The sequence below is a fragment of the Schistocerca nitens genome, chromosome 2, assembly GCF_023898315.1.
Source record: "Schistocerca nitens isolate TAMUIC-IGC-003100 chromosome 2, iqSchNite1.1, whole genome shotgun sequence".
NCBI lineage: Eukaryota > Metazoa > Arthropoda > Insecta > Orthoptera > Acrididae > Schistocerca > Schistocerca nitens.
In genome coordinates this window covers 592838645-592855922 of record NC_064615.1, presented here as the reverse complement: position 1 = coordinate 592855922, position 17278 = coordinate 592838645, and positions in this window count along the sequence as shown.

Below are 17278 nucleotides of genomic sequence, written 5' to 3'. Positions count from 1 at the left end.
GGATGGTCTGCACACCTGTGGGGTATTGCGTGAGGCTCACCAGAAGGTCTGCATGTTGTCCATCTGATTCCCCGACGCATCTTGCAGGTACCCGCTTCACTCGTCATGATACGTGGCATCCTCTGCCAAACAGGTCTCCTGAGAGATCCTCATAGAGGCTTTGTGATATTCAAGCTACAATAATTTACAAAACAGATTTCGTGCAAGGATCTTACTTTCCATTGCCTCTACTACTCTGGAGGCAATGCTTATGCACTGCAGTAAAGTTAGACTTATCTCTTTTCTATCTCGGTATACTTCCCTTTCACTGGAACGCCTCTTTTACGAAAACACACATCAGTCGTACAGTGCTGATCAGGAAACTAGCACAAATCATAACTCCAAGTTCATTTCAGCTGCCACGTTGCAAGAGTACACTGGACTTGCGGTATGTTTCGGAAGGCGACAGGCGACTCTGAGTTTCCACACTGACAGCAATCACTTTAACTAGTAAACCTTCCACTTGACTACCTGTCCCAGGCGCCTGCTAAATTTATTTTGCCCTTTAACTGTGTTTGTTGTTGATAGACTGCATTAAAGGTTATTGCAATTATCAGAATCTCAATAAACTTTAGTGCTGTAATAGTGTTAATGAAATGGTGGCCCTGACATTAGTTTTGCAACGCTGGGTAGCCGCGCGGTCAGAGGCGTCTTGTCACGGTCCGTGCGGCTCCCCAAGTCGGAGGTTCGAGTCCTCCCTCGGGGATGGGTGTGTGTGTTGTCCGTAGCGTAAGTTAGTTTAAGTTACGTTAAGTAGCGTGTAGGCTTAGGGACCGATGACCTCAGCAGTTTGGTCCCATAAGGCCTTACCACAAATTTCCATAATTTTGTCATTAGTTTCGTCAGTTGTTGATGGGTAATTAATACTTCAACACTGGATTGACCTTTCATACAAGTTATGGTACAAGTTTATTCATTAAGAATTGGGCAAAAATAAATTCTAGGCGTAATGACAAAAATTAACATGATCTTGATGACAGCATGAATATGCAACGAACAGTTAGCAACACTGTGTGGAGGCTGTGTGTGATTTAACTATTTACTCTGGCTATCGCAGTCTGACATTACCTATCACTGTATAGAACTTGATGGATTTATTGTACACAGAAGTTATACTAGATAGGTGCAGCTGAGAACAAAGGCGAGATTGTGATCTTGTTTGGTTTGAAAACTCGAGAAGCGATACAGTACCCCTTTTCTCGATGTGCGGTGATGTATCAGGTGACGTTGTGATTGAAGCGGCTGCAGAGCAGAGATGAGCGGCGTCTGTAATTCCGTGTGGCGGGCGTGAAATATGCAGTGACGAGACTCGCGATCTGTTACACGGATTGCAATTACTCTCTAACGGAGCCCTGAAATCTCGGTAGATTCCAGTGTGACACTCCCATTTGCTGGTACTACCACGGAGCAATTTGACTCACTTTTAAGGTAGTGTGCACAAGGAGATCAAACGTCAAAGCGGCAGACCTGTCACGAATCAGATTGCCCTCTGCACAACGAATTGTCCAAGATGACTGTGGTCCAAACTATCGGTACAGCTAAGCCCTCACCACAGGCTCCCCAGTCAAGACCAGTGCTAGTGCGAAGTCACGCTCAGGGTAAGTGCCCCAATTGCAACCCACTCATAACAAAAGTCGAGACAGGAACCCTCTCCAGACCAGAGTCTGAATCAGAAGACCCACTCCAGCCCAAAGACTGAATCAGAAGACCAAGTTTCTCCTCCTCTCACTTCCCATCAGACCTCGGTAAACTCCACAAAAGCACTCCTGCAACTGCCTCCACAAGGATTTTGTGCCAATCACAAGCTTCATGTCTCCCCACTAACTTATCTGCTCCACTCATCTGCCAGTTATAACCATAGTTAACAATATTCTTCTCTTTTCAGGAGAATTGCCAATTCCTGATTCACAAATTCCCACGCAGAGAGGAGGAGACGTTGTGCTCCCGACTTGTTTTTTTCCACAGCCACTTTAGGCAGCATGTTATTTTGAGTTTCCATAAAACTCTAAAGTGAACGACACACTTATTGTGGAGATCATTACCTGATGGCCTGAACGTTACCACGTGTCTGACCAGTGGCCCCAGCTAAGCCAAGAGGAGTGCTTTTGTGTCCCAACATACGTCATTTAAGAGCTGCCGTAAATGTTGAATTGCTTCTAAAATTGTTTTTAAGGGCTGAGGCTTCCCAAAAAACTCTGCAGGCTGGGGGACGATACCATCTCACTGCTTCCTCGATAGCGTCCTGTCTAAGATGAACATGGAATTTCGCTAATGTTTATGGCTGCTATCACTGTTCACTAAGGGCATTTACGATGCTGTCGTGACACATTGGCTGGGCGACCTAGATTTCTCTCTTGTCCCCGGACTCTGCTGTGGCAAGAGGCTCCTAATAGCTGGGTCCAGGCTGATTGTTTTCCCGCCTCATCGACTGAATGCAATGTCTGCGCACTACAGGAGAAAATCGTGGGCCCAGCGTTCTGTCCGCACTAAGTGCTTCGAGAAGTTCCACTCCCTAATAGCTGCAAGTGGATTTCAAGTCCCAAACGTTCATTGCAAGATTTACTGTTAAATGACCAAACTGCCTGCTTCTTCTCAACTCCAGGAAAATAATATTTGAAGGAGATCCACAATAAAGACCCGGTATGCATTAACAATGTACACACTTCCATCAATGCCCGCTCAAGCTGATAACTTCTTGTTGTCTCACAAACACAATTAGCTGGGTGAAAAATAAACATTAAATTGTACCCTTGACTATGGAGAATAGTGACGGAGTGACTTGTCCTCTCTCAGCGTTCCAGAGTGTTTTCAACGTGGTAACTTGGCGTTCTTCCTCTCCACACTAGTTGGTGTCCAGACTCGATTGTTACACTGAATCGAGACCGATCTGAAAATATCATCCTGTCCCTCTGTTGTTGCTGCAAATCAATACGTTCAACACAAACTGAAAGTTATCACGCATTAGTGAATGCACCAGTCGGATTTCTAGATACCTGTCTACCGCAGCATATCTCTAGTGAGACTGTTCTTGCGAGAATGGAGATGCTTGAAACGCTATTAAGGGCAAAAGAAACTTGTGCTAAAACAACATCCTTGTTCCTTTCTTCCTTTTGGCGCTGTAACAATCTTCTGCGAGTTCAATGGCCTCCTCGACAAACATGAATGATTCTTCCTATGGTGGCAGTCGTCATCAGACCTAATCCTTTCTACACTATTGGGACTCGTAGCAGTGCTGATGACACTTGTTTGACGAAGTTCAGGCTGACTGACTGTTCTTGTGCGATCATGATCTCTAGGGTGACGACTTTAAATTGTCCACCAACACTGTGGAAAGGAAACTAGCACTACAGCACATTGCATCCAGCATCGGTCGCGTCCTGAGACCGAAAACCAGCAGTGATTCTACCGAGGACCGTCGTCACAAACTCGCTTACTGTTGTGAAATTTAGTTTGTGATACCATCAACACAAGGAATTACAAAGAGAATAGTTGTAAGCTTTAAATGAAGGAGGTAGATTCGATCCATGCTATTTTTGCTTCCCTAAGAGGGGGAGAAGTGATTATAACATGATGCAACTTCAGCTAACGGTGCTGCAGCTCTAATGTGACAACAGCCGAGATCGGGCGTTCTTTACAGTTGCAAACACATCAGAAAGAAATAGCGATTTCAGACAGCATGTTTGCTACCACAGCGCTCTTAGTCGATACAGTTTATAGGCTTCATCTTTGCTATTGACGAAGAGGCAGAACTATCTGGAGGAGAGGTACACGGGTCCAGCAGATCGCAGTAGCGCTGGAATACCATCCGCGATGCTCAGCCTCTACTAACAGGGACTGAGCATCGCTAAGGAGACTTCATGTGGAGATCCCAAGAAGGTTCACGGACAGAGATCAGAAGCGACAAGCGGACTGGAGAGCAGGAATTTCGCCGCGACGTTAAAAGTCCAATGCTCTCTGGCAGACACACTGAAAAAGCTGTTTGTGGGACAGTATTGCATCCATTGTAGACGTCCATTATTTACCATTCACGCTACCTTCCAATCAACCAACATCTACTAAATTCCATATCTCTGAATTGTAGTGAGCGCAATCATTTCCCTGTGCCATGTTTGTCGAATCCCATCTTATGTTCTGTCTTTAATGAACTTGTCGTGGGATGTTGAAACGTTTTAATAAGAATTTTGGTATGCTGAGATCGGTGCTAATGAAAGTGAAAGCTGGTTACAAGCCGTTGAGCTGTCTTGGGAGATTAACCGTGTGTTTACTGGGCCACTGTTTCACGACTGGGTAACTAGTCTAGGTTTACCACCTTACCAATCAGACTAGCATTGATTATAATCTTTTACAGTCATACAACAACCGGTAATATATCTATATAAAAGGAGAATTTGAATAAAAAGAAAGAAATCAGTTTATATTTGCAAATTTATTTTAAAGATTGTTCATTGAAAATTCAGCATAATATACGTGAGTTACTACTTAGCTGGTGCCTTGTAAAAAAAATGTGAGATTGTAATCTTACGGAACACGTAAAATATGGAGCCAAGATTGGGAGACTGGGTACAACACTGCATTCATAAAACAACACACAAAGAACATTGAAACACATGCAACAGAAAGTTCACCACAACCAATAGATTCAAATTTTCAGTTAAAGAAATTATTTTCGTAGCACAATCCTGTCCGTCTTGTAATTACCCTTCACGTGGTCAACTTGGTTTACAGAAAGCGTATAACTCCACAATAATTTAGATAATAAAAATAAATTAGATCAAAAAGCAAATTACAAAACAAAAACCTCGAACTGGTTACTAACGTCTTACTATTAACCTGATGGGTCAAACAGTTATATAAGCACGTGGTACTGGTCTCACAAAGTACACGCCACGTGGGTTGAACATAAAGAAAAGTTGGTATATTCAAAATCTTTTCAAGACGATACGTTATAATCACACAAGCATTTGCATTTAAGATTGATCTTACTTAGAGTTACTGACCAACACGTGGTTCGACTTTACTCACAAAGTAGTAACAAAGCAACTACCGCCAAATAATCTGAACTGGACACGAGAATCACACTCCGCTGCAATTAAAGATAACCTTAGCTATTTTAAAGCTAACCCGAAATAAAATGATTAAATTCTCAGTTAAGCTGAACTTAACAAATCCATTGTCCTATGGACTTAACAGACACGCGCTTAGCCGGAGATCTTACCACTTTAGACGCTCGCTACCGCCAGACTGCTACTGCTGGACTGCCCTGCGCTACTACTGGACTCCAACTGCTTACTGCTCGGCTGCCAGACTCCCACAGAACTACCCAGCGTGCTCCCGAGAGTCGCTCACAAAGACCAACGGAAGGCGCCAGAGGGGCAGCTTCCTATACCAACATGACAGGGGACGGACCGGACCATACTAAGAATGGAAACCTCTCTGCTTTTAGGAACCGTAGCTACCTGTTTCAACGTTGGTCCTACTGTTCTCTAGCAGACAGCCTTGTCTGCTACCCTCAAGCATGCAGCTACAAACACATTTGATCATTCATCCTCTCACACAGAAGGGAAGGGGGATGACAGTATCTTATCATATACAGTATATAACAGAAAGCGGATGTAGGTTCCGTATGAGACTGTGTAACATGAATTACATATAAGAATTACATATAAACTGTGCTTTAAAGTGTAGTAGTGTGACGGATCGTTCTTGTTTACGTGTAAAAGTAACACGTTCCACTACTCAGTCTCCTCCCAGATAGTCAGAAACGCCACAGTAAATTTAGAAGAGGAATTTATTTCTTAAAAGACAACAATTTTGAGAAATTAAACATGAAAGGAATCCAACAGAGACCTTTCATAACCCCAACGCTCCGGGAAAAGACTGTGCAGGGAATTTTCTGGCCATGCTAGGACATTCCCAAGCAGGCTTCTCACACCCTACTTAAACCAAAAGTGTAAAGAAAAAGGCAAAAGGTCACCAGCTACTTGCTAAAACACAATAATTTCAAACATCTTTACAATCTACCAATTTCAAAGAGAGAGAAAAAAAAAACACACAATCTGTGACACCTATTTAAAAGATCATGTAGACCTAAATCGGTCAGCAAGTAAAAACAATGGTTCCTGTGTCATTAATATGAAAACAATTTCTGGTTGTTACCCTTATGGAGTTCACCAGTATTTGCTCATTGCAAGAGCCAACTGATCACAGGCAAATTTATGACAGTTTATTAACAGGCAAAATTTATGAAAATAGCAAAGGTGCCACAGCAATTAAAAAGCAACAGGAAATAACATCAGTATTACAAGGCAGAACATTACAATCCACAATCGGCAAAAGCAAAAAAATGATAAGAGAAAAAACATGTTTTACAAAGTGGTTATCGCAAAAAAATTCTATATCTTATAAAACTAATAATTTGTAGAATTAAAATAACTATGTGGCACTAATTTAATCACTCTACAATATTTCAGTTAGTTAGCAACAATGAGCACTGTGTCATTATACTGAAACTACAATAATTGTGTGATTGTTACCCTTAAGGGGTTCCTCACAATAAATATGCCCCATGCAAAGGCTAATCGATCACAGCCCAATGAGAATGAATAGCAATCTGACTGATAAAGGAAGCAGTGCCACAGTAATGAATTTATGAAACAAAATATCACAAATCTAATACCTAACACAAGAACAAACATTGATCAATAAAACAGTACAATAGTCAACATCTAAAACAAAACACCAATAAATAAAACACCTGCAAAATACAATAGTCAAAGTTTAAAAAAATGTAGAACACCTGCAAAATACAAGAGTCAGGGTTTAATAAAGACCAATAAATCGAGTCCCTGCAAAACACACGAGTCAAAGTTTCTGTGACAGAAACACACGTATATGCATTGAACTAAGAACCGTATAATCACTGTTCACTGATACACTCACTAGTTCCACTGTTCCGTGGCACAATATAAGGGGAGGGGGAGGGGGTTCGTCGCCGCAGCTGTCAGTAGGGATTTTTGTCCATCTGTTGCGTGCGATCCCGCCGTCTCTGCCCTCTCATGAAGTTTCTCTTGTGTCACGTACATCTCGATTTTGTTCCATGTTTGTATTGTCAAATTCGTGCAGTATCCTCTATTGACATGCCACGTTGATATTCTTGGGCAAGGATGACACTTAATGGCTCTTCTTTGTGTCACCCTTAGCGACCAGAGAACATCGAACCATGATTCACTGTCGCTTGACAGTAGGCATCCGTCAGGAAATGTCGATAGGCGTCGTTGACGTCTGCAAGTTTCTTTGGACAGTACCTGTAAAAAGGCTCCACGCCCCTTGTTTTGTTTCACCGCGGCCGTCTCGTCACGGTCGCGTGCGTGTGGTGCGTTGCCAGGAGATGGATTTCCGCGCGGTGGACCGCTCGCCCATCTCAGGTCATTCCCTTCAGGGGGGTCGCGCGGGGCGGCCGCCCATTAGCTACAGGTGCAAGGGAAAGTGTTTTCCGCATCCTTTTGTTGTCGGCCGCGCTCCCGAAGTGGCCTGGCTGACAGCGTGTCCCGCTGGGAAACCCGCCAGTTTACAACTAGCTGGCTGCTCCCGCTGTCTCTTAAGAGTTTTGTCGGTTCGCTTTCACGTTCTCAACTGCATTCACAGAAATTTTTCATCATTCTTATGTGATTACACAATGTCATACATAATACCACTTAGTATTGTCTTTCACAATTTTTAAGAACAAAGTTATATGAATCGACAATATAAAATTAAAAGTTAAATCACTTGACAATATAAAAAAATAAAAGTGAAATGACTTTACATTGTAAAAAAAATTAAAATTAAATGAACTGACAATATCATATTTAAATCCACATCACTAATGTGGTTCACTTGTTTTTTAATAAATCAAATGCCACTTATTAATTCACTAAAATGAATAGGGTTATGCCTTGCGCAAGTATAGGTTAGGAGAGCATGGGGTTCACATGTTATTTACACACACACATGCACACCTGTTGTCTATTCTACAAACTAACTACCCATAAACATGCATTACTCAAAATTCTACTTCTATCCACTACTAATTAATCCAACAAGCTACTTCAATGCTACTTCCAACACCGTGTATACACCACTACAGCAATGTTCTAATTTGTCCTCTTCTTGACGCTCGCTGCCTACGTCTTGTCACATGATAAATATGGAGAAACTTTCCTTAAACATACACAGTAAAAAGAACAATGGTTATTTACACGCAAAAACATTTATACCAGTTCACACACCTGAAAAGATACTCGCAATTATACATTTATCATTTTCATATATTCACACATAAAACAGTAAGAAAATCTCATCTAAAATTACGTTATAACAAGAATTAATCACGCAGATGACTCTGAAAACGGTAAAGATGTCTGCATTATACAGGTTATACTACATTTTCTTACCCATTTTGCTTCGATTTCGTTCCTTCTTTACGTTACCTTTCGCTTCCAAATCAGTTATTTCGCCTGTGGTGGTTATTCTGGATTCATTTCTCATGAATGGCAAAATTGTGGTCACCTCTATTCTGTAAAACAGTATCATCTTAACATATTGAACTTACAACAGACACAAAAGATCCGAATCCTCCTGAAGTATAAATGGCAATGTTTTGCTTCATCCTTATTACCTTAAACCAAGCTTTCCTTCGTTCCCATAATCAAAATTATTTAATCATCCTCTACCTTCAAGAGGGAAACTTCCTCAGTACAAACCATATAAGCTGCAGTGCATCCCGCACCAGTGAAAACAGTAGGCTGTAATGCTCACAGCATCAGCAAAATCACATAAACGTCGCTTTTCTAGGACAAGTATTCACGCAGAATAATTTTTCGGGCTTTGGCTCAACATCAATCAAGACTACAAAAAGGATCCATATTTCCGTTCCATTCTCCATTTGCTGAAAAACTGCTCGTATTTGACTACCACAATAATATTTCAGGACCACGTAAATTACACAAACCACAATTCTTCTTTCACCTTGAAGGGAATCAATATACTTACGAAATCCACAGACATCACTTTACGTACTCAGCTATAAAGAACAAAAAAGACATATATCATCAATATTAACATATCATCGCATATTGGGAAGCCAATGGTTAAACAATCGTATTATCGCATCCTGTTTTCAACATTACAAACTTACTCATTCCTTTCTCAGAGTTCTCCTATCTTAAAATATTCATACAGCACGCGTACTATAGTAAGAGATCCTCATTTATACAGACAGATATAGAATAGTGATAGATAGATAGTAGCACTGAAAGCAGAAAATCGGAAATAAGGCTACTAACAGCTGGGGACCTGGGTTTGCCAGACCCATAATACCCACAGATCGGATATTCCCCTGAGTTCTTGCAATTTCAGCAACGATCTTGCTTCTCTCAGGAGCGACTCTTTTCAATTGACACAAAAAATAGCATTTCACTTGTTCACAAGGAAACCTTTTATCTTTACGTTTGAATCAAACTAAATCCTAATTGCACAAGGAAAGAAAACAAATTAACAACATCACTTCAATCAATCACATAAAAATATCTTTATCATTATTTTTACTAACATATTATTCAAAATTCATACGCCACAAATTTAAACTAATCAATTCATTCTCCTCTCTATAAATCCTATGTACTCATTTGCCATGTCGCTCATTTGTTCCGATTGGCGCCTTCTGGGCTGATCATTTGTCATTGCCGGTTTCGTTCATTCCCATTTGTTGGATTATGTCTGGGGTTGGCCGGCCGAATTTCGACATCATGTGGGGCTCCGCCTACAATTCTACTCCCACCGTGTTCATCGTAGTAACGATGCTGGTTGCCGTACCTGTTGCGCTCACGATCTTGTCCCCATCCTCTATAATTTCTGTTGCTCCATCTGTGTTCGCGACTGTTACCCCAGTTTCTATACGGCCTGTCTCGATTATTGTTTCGTTCGCGTCGCGACGACCAGTCACGCCGTTGATTAGTAATACGGCCACGACTGCGATCGCGCTGCTGAGCCCCGTAATAACTTTGTGCCTGATTAGGCGGGCATTCTGGTGTATTGTATTCCAACTCTTGGAGAAGCGTTTTAAACGTTTCCACGTCCTCTTTGCATCGTCCCGCAAGAATGACGTGCCGCAAGTGCATCGGCAATTTGGTGATGCATATCCTAATTAGTTCCGCAGGTCCGTATGGGTCGTATAAAAATTGATTTGCCTGCAGCATGTGGTCGAATAGGCGTGCAGGGCTGCCAAAACCAGACTGGTTCAAATTTGGCAGCATAATTATGCCATGTTTGACCCTATCTTGTGCCGCTTCCGACCAATAGGCGGAGAGAAAGGCTTGTCGAAACTCCCGAGTGGAGTTGCAGTGACGCGCTGCCGACCTCATACGACTCGCCGGTTCGCCTTCCAAATAGCCACACATATACTCTATTTTATGTGAACTTGCCCAGTCGGGAGGAAGACAGAACTCAAATTGCTCGAGCCATGCTCGTGGATGTATGCCTTTTTGAGAATTTCGGAATATCTCAAACTTTCTTACCGTAAGGAAATGTTTGAAATCAAATCCCCGCATTTCCTCCTGGCGAGGCCCTTGAACGTTTCTATTTGTCTCATGTCTGCCCCTTAAATTACATTCTTCCCTGTCGTCACAATCTCCCTCGTGGCCGGAGTCCCTCTCTGCACTGTTCGTACGGCTATTTTTATTGCTATTGGCGAGTTCGGAATCACACGCCATGCGGTTTTCCAGATGCGCCACGCGTTCTTGTAAATCGCCTGTTACAGCTTTGTGCTGTCTGTTTACTTCAAACTGTCCCTTCTGGAATTTAAGAAGCGAACGCACTTCTTCGGTCTCTGCGGCCGCTACCTGTGTGATATTGTTCTCGCTTTCCGTCAGCTTCATCGTGCCTACAATGTCCGCTAATGCCGCGATCTTCTCATCTATTTGTCTCTTGTCCTCCGCCCCAGTCTGTTTCAATTGTTCGACCTGCTGTTCCAACGCGTGGATCGCTAAACTGTTGTCCGCTATTGTGTTGCTAACGGCCGTGGGACAATGCGTTTCAGCCTCTTGGACCCTCGACAGTACCTGCTGACGATCTCTTTGGCATTGTTCTCTCAGCTCTTGGAAATTCCTAAGTAGCCGTTCTTGGCTTTCTTTAGATTCGGCCTCGCCACACCGCTTGCTCTGTTCTAGGGCTTGCAGACGGTCGTCGATTTGTTCAAATGTACGGCCTAATTCTTTCATAATGTCACTTTTTATTTCACTTGCCAGATTGTTTATTCTTTGTGAGATATCATCGGACACTCTCTGCATCGACTTGTCAACTTTATTTGTCTGCTGGATTAATTTTTTGTCTATTTGTTCGCCTAGCTCGCGGATCGATTTTTCAGATTTCTCTGCGTTTTCTTTATTTTGTTGCAATAAGGCTTTCATGAATTCTGCCAAATCAATTTGTTTAGTTGGAGGCGAATTAATTTCTGGCTCTGATGTGACCCCGTTCGTGCTGTTTTGCATTTCGTCTGAAGTATTCCCCATTGCATTTTCGGAACCGCCCGACGCGTTAATATTGGAAATCAAATTATCCCCTTGGTCCATGTTGCTTAAGTTGTCGGACCCCTTACTTTTAGCTTGGTTACGTGTCAGCATTAGTGCAGTTTACACCCAGTACGCAACACACTAATCACAATAAATGTGTCCCCCAAAATTTACGACAGTCACACGAAAGATACTGTAACAACTTGAACGGCTTCTGATACCAAATGTAACAGTTGTGTTACTAAATGTGACACTTCTGTCACTAAATGTAACTGGGTTTTCTCTTTTGATGCTGTCAATTGTCAGGATGAGCATTCTAAAGCATTCTGTCAGGGTGAAAATATTAAATAAATTAACTTTTCTCACTTAACAACATGTGGGCAGGGTGGGTTCTTCCTTGGCTCGGGTATGAGGTCGAATGAAACATCATTTTTACATAAGATAACTTTTATTGAAGATTTGTACAACTGTATCTTACGGGATGTTCTGGTTCGGAGAGCGGCAGCGGTGTCGTTTGTGACGTCTTCTGCTGCGGCAGCGGCGGCGGCGGCGGCGGCGTCTGATTACGCGTAGCGGTGTGTATCTCGTGTCGCTGTCTCGCCCAGCTGACGGGAGACGCTCAGCGCGAGGTGGCCGGTTTAATTATTGCGAGCGAAGTCGTGCGTCGGATGATACCTTGGGAGTGGCGTCCCAGTGTTTCTCTTCTCTATGCGGCCGCGTGTGTTGTGCGTCGACCAGCGGAGCGGCGCGGCGGGGGAAGGCCAGTGTCCCGGACTCGAACCACGGACTCCCGCTTGCCAGTCTTCGGCTGTCAGGTCTTCATCCCAGCTCACAGGTGACTGCTGATGTGAGGCCGTCTCCTTCCCGTCCTCACGAGTCACCCGGGTATGTAAAAATCAGACTTCAAATACCTTTTAACTTCTGTCTTCTGGCGCTGCGGCTACTGCTTGCTATTCCTCTTCTTACATGACGGTCTTCAGCACCGAAACTGACTGAAAACTACTGCTACGCTTCTTCGTCTTCTTCGTCTCTCGTCTCCGTCTCCATCTTCGACTCCGTCTTCATCTGTCTTCATCTGACTTCCTCTGACTTCATCTGCCTGGCCCACTGCGTCTCGCGTATTTATTCACTTCAGTTTACTGGAGGTGAACGACTTCACGGTCATTGCCTCGTCTGTCACGTTGAAAAGCTTCTCGAAGAATCTTCTTAACGTCGGTCGTTGGCTCTTGGAATGTAGGCGAGGGCCTTTGCTCACACGCGACGACTGAGAAACACGTGAGCCGGTCATTGCCTCTGCTGTCACGTTGAATAGATTCTCGAAGAATCTTCTTTACGTCGGTCATTGGCTCTTGGGATGTAGGCGAGGGCCTTTGCTCACATACGACAACTGAGAAACACGTGAGACGGTCGGGCGATGCCCTGACGGCTGAATCGACAGCGCCCGCTTATGTGGAATTTGCTGACTTCAGGGTCATTGTCTCTTCTGTTCTGCTGTTCGGCCCGCTGCTTGCGAGTATGTAACTCTCTAAACTAAACCAAGTTTTTCATTTATATCCTAATTTCTAGTTCACTTTGATTTCACTAATTTATTTACTTAAGTACCACTCAACATTCCTCCACCCTTCGGAGAAATTCGCCCTCGAATTTACCACTCAACATTCCTCCACTCTTCACACGGCAAAAGCACTAGCATTGAATACTCTCGACTTAAAAGATTACACACGCTTCATATTAAGTATGTGGAAAATACTTTATCACTTTACTAAAGCACTGTACGCTCATAAATCACATAGTTCACACATAAATGGTTGTAATAACTGTAACAAATCTTGGTGACAATGAATAAACAAAAATAGATTATTCACTTAGAAAGTTACATAGCAACACCTGTTTAATCAACCCTATATGAATGCAAGAATATTTATTCTACAGTATTGTTTACTTTAACATAAGACTGTTTAATAAAGAATGAAGTACAATAAACAAAATTAATACACTAATGCTCAAAAGTAACCACTGAAGTACACCAGTTAAGAATGTGGTATCCAGTTAACAGGGATTTGATGAAGTGGTATATTATGATTTGGCTTATTTTCCGTCTTAGATAAAAGAAAACTGTACAAAGCAGAAACACCAACACAAAGGTTCCAGATATACCTGTTCCTAAATTTATACTTTTACTTTTGTTTTCACTTTTTAACTTTAAAACATGTAGCATCATAACATTGCCATCAATTTTGCCTTGCTGTGAGTTTATGAACATATCTAATGGCTTCAGAAGGGAACTGTCAAGGGAGTCATTGACGTAGGATAGGTTTTATGTAGGAAATGCTTGCATGGCGTTTTCTGAAAAAAGCAAACAACATGGTTATGAACCTACCAACCTAGTAAAAACAAAAACAAAGAAAAGAAGGAATACATTGTTAACTACAAGATCTACATGTCTCTACGTTCAACTTTTCTTTCTTAAAAAATAAACCATTATCATTTATTAATTATTTACATATGTATACTACAGTCTACTAAGATTGAACTAGGACATTCGCACTCTTGGTCGAAGATTGTATGGTGCCATGTCTGTATGTTGTGCTGGCGTGGCCACTCTTTTTCCTTTACGGGAACTTCCTCCACCCTTCGGAAAAGCAGACACTATTGTTGAAGGAATTACATCTGGAGCGCCCTTGAAAGGTTTTAAACGACTTGCATGCACAATGGTAGTTCGGGTGGGCAGTTGCAATTTAACGTTGACTGGTGACGTGATCTCAATAATTTGGTAAGGACCTCTGTAGTTTGTTACAAATTTCTTCGTTTTTCCTCTCGCAGTATAAGGAGTTGAAAGCATAACCCACTGACCGATTTTGTAATTTGGATATTTACCTTGGGCATTACCTAATCTTTCCTGTCGTTCCAAAGCCTTTGTATTAGATTTTTGAACCTTTTTCCATACATCCTTCATCATTCGACTAAAATCTCTTACTGTTTCTCCGACTTTTCCGTTTTTCTGCCTGATTACATCGAAAGGGGACGGCATTTTTCTCCCATAGACCACTTCATAAGGTGACATGCCAGTTGCTTCATGCGTTTTAGCGTTGTATACCGACACGATTATTGGTAAATACGTATCCCAATTAGAATGTTGTTCGTTAATATAATAACTAAGCATCTTGCCAATTGTCCGATGAACTCTTTCTGTGCGCCCGTTGCACTGAGGGTGTAACGGAGTTGTGCGTAATTTACGTATTTTTAGTAAGTGGCATAGCTGTTTCATTAATTCCGACATAAAATTAGATCCCTGATCTGTGATAATAGCTTCAGGTACGCCAAATTTAAGTATCCAGTTGTTAACTAAAGCTTGGGCAACTGTATTTGCTTGCTGATCTGGGAGACTCACCATAGCTAGATAGCGTGAAAAGTGATCTATAATTGTAAGAACATACTTATTACCAGCAGGTGTTTTATGAAATGGCCCGTAGAGATCGATTCCGCAGATTTGATATGGACATGAAGCCTCGGGGAGCCTCTGTAAGGGTATTTTTGAACGAGAAAGTTCAGCTCGTTGTGCGCACGCAATGCAATTACGAACGTACTGCGCAACATCCTGCTTTCTGGTTTGCCACCAAAATCGCTCTGCTACACGTCTATCGGTTGTCCGATGTCCACCGTGTCCTGAAAGGATATGGTCGTGGGCCTCTGCCATTATTTCTTGTCTAAGGTGTAGGGGAACAACAATTCGCGGTCCAAGTTTTGTTTTACGGCATAATACACCATCTTCAAAGCAAAATTGTTTTTGAGTTGCGTATTTTTTGCATTCTGTATCCTCATCTTGTGCCTTTCTCCAGTCCTCAGTATCTCGGCCTGTTGCTTCCAAAAGTGCTATTTTCCGACTTAGGCAATCTGCATTCGTGTGTTTTTTGCCTGGTTTATGGATAACTTCGAAATCCATTTCGGAAAGACATAGGGCCCAACGGGTAATGTAATAACCTGGAATTTCCTACCGTACAAGTAGCATTTAAAGTATTTGATGCCATAAATAACACTTAACAATTCTTTCTCCGTTGTGGAGTAATTTCTTTCTGCCGTTGTTAGTTGCCTCGAAGCGTAGGCTATGGGGTGTTCCGCGCCATTAATATTCTGACTCAAAACAACTCCTACTGAATGACCACTTGCGTCACAGGATAAAATAAATTCTTTATTATAATCTGGGTAGGCTAATACTGGACTGTGTGTTAACTTATCTTTAAGGGTTTGAAATGCTGATTCACAATCTTCAGACCAATGAAATTTTGCACCCTTTTTCAATAATTGGGTTAAGGGTCGGGCAATTTCAGCAAAATTTTGAATATATTTCCGGTAGTACGATGCGAGACCAATGAAACTTTGTACCTCCTTAACGCGTTGTGGTGTTGGGATGTCCTTAACTGCCGAAATTAATCGAGGATCTGTTTTAATTCCTTTTTCACTAATGACATGCCCTAGGTATGTAACCTCTGTCAATGCAAAACTACATTTTTCCATATTTAATGTTAATTTAGCTTTTCTAAGTCTCTGAAAAACATTACGCAGACGCACAGCATGTTCATTAATGTCTTTGGAGAATACAATAATATCGTCTAGGTATACACAACATTGCTGAGTTTTGAGTCCTCGCAATACTCCATCGAGTAGTCTTTGAAAAGTTGCTGGTGCATTTTTCAAACCGAAAGGCATTCTTTTAAATTGCCAATGGCCTCCAGGGGTAGAAAATGCTGTTTTATGCCTATCTTCAGGAGCAACTTCCAATTGATGATATCCGCTACGTAGATCGATTGTTGAAAAGTATTTACTGTTACCCAAACTGTCAATGATATCTGTAATGTTTGGAAGAGGATAAACATCTGAGACAGTTTGTTTGTTAAGGTGTCTGTAGTCACAACAAAATCTATATCGTTTCGTACCGTCGGGAGACTTCTTTGGAATAATTACGATATTTGAATTATAAGGCGAATCAGAATATTCTATAATTCCATCTTTTAGATGCTGTTCTATAAATTCATCCAGTACTGGCTGTAAGTGATGCGCAACTCTATTAGGCTTCCTATAAACTGGGGGGCTATTTCCTGTTGGGATCCTATGCTGTGTGATATCTGTTGCTGGCAGTGGACCTTCTGCATTAAATAAATCTTGAAACTCAACTAAAACTGCTTCTATCGTGTCTCTATCATTTCCTTTCAATTGCTCAATCTTCTGGCGTAATGCGGTTTTATAGGCGTCTGGCTTCTGACCATCGTTAATATCTGACCAAATGAAATCTTCTTCTTCAAAAGTACTGACTGTAGCTACTAATATTCCCTTATGCAACTCTTTGTCCTCCACTCCGAAATTGTCGATATGTACCGGTACTTTTCTTTCTCCCTCAACGTCTTGAACCCGTACAACACTTCTACGTACAAAACAATGTGATACATCTAATTCCTCATTTTCCTCTAAAGGCTCTATTAGACACACTGTATCTGTAGGTACTTCGGGGTCAACGGTCATCCAGAAAAGTTTTCCTGAGCCAGACGGTATCTGATCCCGCGAATCAACCTTCAAGGACGTTGCACGCAGTGCAGTTGATTTCGCCTTCCGGTTGGGGAAATCTTGCGGCAGAGGGCCCTTTGCAGCGGTGTCACCTAGCTGAAACACTATTCCGCTAAGTTCGACAGTTTGCTGTC